The sequence below is a fragment of the Ixodes scapularis genome, unplaced genomic scaffold, assembly GCF_016920785.2.
Source record: "Ixodes scapularis isolate PalLabHiFi unplaced genomic scaffold, ASM1692078v2 PGA_scaffold3__209_contigs__length_174095766, whole genome shotgun sequence".
In the NCBI taxonomy this organism is placed as follows: Eukaryota; Metazoa; Arthropoda; class Arachnida; order Ixodida; family Ixodidae; genus Ixodes; species Ixodes scapularis.
Genome location: NW_024609868.1, coordinates 127,547,121 through 127,551,201, shown reverse-complemented (window position 1 = coordinate 127,551,201; position 4,081 = coordinate 127,547,121). Strand labels below are relative to the sequence as shown.

General features: G+C 56.2%; 1 pseudogene; it reads right to left on the bottom strand.

Annotated features, from left to right (window-relative positions):
* Positions 1–1,294: 1,294 nt before the first annotated feature.
* LOC120836933 lies at positions 1,295–2,736 on the bottom strand (annotated as a pseudogene).
* Between the last annotated feature and the right edge of the window lie 1,345 nt (positions 2,737–4,081).

The window sequence follows — 4,081 nt, the reverse complement described above, 5'->3', positions numbered from 1 at the left end:
GGTAGGGACTGGGAACTCCAAGATCGCCCGCAACTTGTCCGCGTCGGGGGAAACTTTTCCTCTCTCGATCCGGAATCCCAACAAGCTGATCTCAGAAGCTCCAATTTGGGCTTTAGTCGGGTTAAGTGTGAGGCCGGCGATCCGCAGTTTGCGCAACACGTCCTCGAGGAGACGAAGGTGGTCCTCGAAAGTTTCCGAGTACACAATGATGTCGTCCAGGTACGCGAGCGCGTGCTGCCACTTGGCATCTCCGAGCACCCCGTCGATCAACCGCTGAAATGTCATCGGTGCACCTGTTAATCCGAACGGCATCCGAGTGAACTCGAACAAGCCTCGGTGACACACGAATGCAGTTTTGCTTTCGTCGCCCGGGCTCATCTCCACTTGGAGGTAGCCTTTGCTTGCGTCGAGGGTAGTGAAATACTTCGCCTTCCCCAGATTCGAGATGATTTCTTCGATGCTCGGAAATGGATACGCATCTTTTACGGTCACCGCGTTCAAGCGCCGATAATCGACGCAGAGTCTCGATGTTCCGTTCTTCTTGGGCACCAAAACCACCGGGAATCCCCAGGGTCCTGATGACCGGCGAATGATTCCCGACTTCAGGAGCTCATCGACTGCGGCATCTATCGCTTTTCGCTTCGCCAGGCTCACAGGACGCGGATTGGACTTCCAAGGGCGTGCGTCCCCAGTTTCAATGCGATGTTGCACCTGCTTAGTGCAGCCCGGCTGTTCGGTGAACATTTCGTCAAAGTTGTGCAGCAAAGCCGCCAACCTCTCTCGCTCTGGTCGAGACAGTCCATCGGCATTGGCCAACGGGTGGCCCATTCCGTCGCAGTGCTCAGCGGAGCTCGGAGTTGGGTGACTCATGGCGTCGTCGCGGTCGGTTCTTTCCTGTTCTGTCGCTTTTCCCAGCGCTGCCGCCATGGCCCCCATAGAGTGCTCTCGGAAACTTGAAAGGGGTGCATGTGCCCCCTCTCGGTACCCGCCACTTGCCACGTCAATGATGATGCCGGTGTGGGCCAGGAAATCCCGTCCCAGAATGATGGGTACTGTCAGCCCGGCCAAATGGACGAACCGCTGTCTCTGCGCCCGTTGATTCCAACGTACCACGAGACGCACTGCTCCCCTCGAGGTCGTCGACCCACAAGCCAACTGGAAAGTGGTCTCCCCATGCCTCACCCGAACGGACTTCTGTTGGAGATGCCTGAGGACCTCGTCCCCAATTAGCGACGCACTAGCCCCGCTATCCAGAAGAGCTGCGAACTCCTTTCCCGCCACCGTCAGGGAAATAAATGGGGCCGCGGTGCTTGTCACTGTTCCGACTCGATACGCCGTCGGCACGCATACAGTCGATGGGGTGTCGGGGACCCGCTCGTTGGTCTGTTTCGCCGCCGATAACTTTATCGGCGGCCTCCTCCGTTTCCCGGTATCTCCCTTGTGCAGTCGCGCCTATAGTGCCCGATTTCGTGGCACCGAAAGCAGCGGCCTCGCCAACCTGGGATAGGACTCTCCCCAGTGGGACGTGCGATGCGCTCACCCCTTTGTGGCAGCGGGTCGGCGGCAGACTGCTCCTGGGCTGCGGCGATCCGTGGTGCGCCGGTCGGCCGGAATTCCGCCGCGTGGACGGCCGCGCTCCCTCCTCGGCGCGATCCTGGCTCCAAGGCGTCATCTGTGAGCTCCCAGGGATTCCCGCTCGGCTCCCCGCTGGCCGCCGCCATTGCGGCTTCCCCCCGTCGACACCCACGTGGCACCGGCCCGTGCCACGCGCATCGGGGTTCGAGCGTGTCGATTGGTGCTGGGGGAAGGTGGTACCTGCGCTCCGCCAGTATGTCGGCCTGAACCTTGCGTGCCTCCTGTGCGAGCTCACTCAGACTTCCGAATGGGCGCCCACGCAGATACCGCGAAAAGGTGGGATGCGCCTGCCTCACCACCCGTTCGACCTGCTCCTGGTTCGTAGCATTCGGATCGGCGATCTGCAGGAGTTCCTGCATTGCCCGCAGGTATTCAGCAAAGGGCTCAGCGGGAGCCTGCGTTCTTTCCTCCAGTTCCCTGCGCATTCTTGGCAGGTAGTCTGCCGGCAAGAACTCTTGCCGGAAGAGGGCCGTGAACTCGTCGAGTGTTCCGGCTGACTCGCCCACAAGGCGATGCCACCTGGCAGCTGGGCCTACAAGAGCCACCGGCAGAACCCTGCCTAGCGTCTCCGTCTCGGTCAGGCCGGTAGCCTTCCGATATCGCTGGATTTCCAGCAAGAAGTCGGTCGCGCTCAGAGCTCGATCGCTGTGTCCGCTGTACTCCGGCACCGGAATGCGGATGAGGGTTTTCGGCGGTGGCGTTTGCCTCTGCATGCTCTGTAAGGCCTGAGCGAACGCCGCAACCAACGCCGTGGATTCACGGGACATCTCCGTGCTTTGCGGCATAGACACTACTGGCGATACCGCCGGCGTTTCCGGACTCCGCACTACGGTCATCTCCGCGGCGTTCCCCTCCGCCAACCCCGAGAGCCGTCGCTCTTTTTCCGCTTGTGTCGTCGCGACGTCAGCCAAAAACATTAAATCTGTTAGCGCGAAATTACCCGCGGCCATCCCGAACACTTGTTTGGACGTGCCTTTTCCAACTTCAAAGTGCCGCGGTATAGACCCGCCAACCAGGGGGACCGCCCCGCGTGAACTTTCACGCAGTGTCGTCGACGGACGTTGCGACCGTAATTACGGCTCGCCTGCCCCAACGTTGATGCGCCATTTGTAGGAAATCGCGTACCGCCGCCGATTCGCCGTTTCCCACGTGGTCCGTCAACAACCCGAGTCCAGCCTGGTTCTTTCACGGGAGCGGGATTCCGCTCCCAGTTTATTGGTACAATAACACACAACGCTACAAAACACTCAATCTAAAATACAAATACAAGTTACATTATACAAATATTTACAACCGCACGTTAAGCCCAACGCTAAACACAAAGAAGGCCTTAGGCCTCGCGTCCCGCGATATCCTAGATCCGGTCGCCACCCACTTGCCTGCCTGCGTCTCGGTCGCGTCCGGAGTTCTTAGAGGCCTCTCGCCCCCTGCCCCACCGAGTATAGACGCTTTACACACGCGCCAGATTGAGCCGCCATAGCTGCCCTTCTCTTGCCTTACCGAGATGCCGAGCCACTGAAGCGGGCGTTGACGGGTCTTCACAAGGGCCTATGCTGGGCACAAGAACACAGTAGCATCTAAAATGGCAATAACCAGTCCTACTGTGGTAATGATGAAGTGAAGCGAACGGAATAAGAGGGAACAAAAACTGAAGGTCAGTTATGGCGGCGCCCATGCACAGCTGCTGTAAAGCGTCTATATATCTATCGATGGGCGAGGAGGTTTCTCCTCGCCTGCCACGGGGGCGCCTGCAGCGCCCTCCAGTGGCTAGGAGAGAAAGCGGCGCGTCGGGAGCCGAATTCGAGATCCCGATCGACCCCGCGGCAACACGACCATGTGATCGTGTCGCGGCCAAGATTGGCCGAATGGTTTGATGGGCGCCCTCGTGAATTCACGGTGCGCCATAAACGAGACGTCGGCTCGTTCCGAGTGAAGGTTTGTCGCAGCTTTTCCCGTTCGGAGGTCATATGTTACTCAATGTTTTGCCATCACAGGTTAGTTCATGTCACTGCAAACTGCCAAGGGGAGTTTTAAAAAAAATAAAAGATGGAGTTTTTTTAAATATCGACGCCCAATCTTGACACATTTTGTGAAATCAGCCGCATTTCCGCGTTAATAACAAGAAGACAATTAAGGATGGGCCCATATTATCTTTATACATTCGTAAGGATAATTCAAAGGCGCGCATTTTGATATGTTTCGTGAAGTATTATAGAGGATAGTTTATTTGCAAAAAAAATTGTGAATATGTCTCTAAAACGTGTTTTTATGCCATGTTTGACTTTTTTGTTTGCATAGAAATATGTTATTGATATTTTTACTTTTTTGGGTATGTGTTGTATATCTCTTGCGAAATTTATTAAAAAAAGTTATGGTAACGTGAAAGCTTCGATGAGAAAATGACGACTGTGCAAAGTAGCATAGTGAAATCTTCTCAATTTCCACG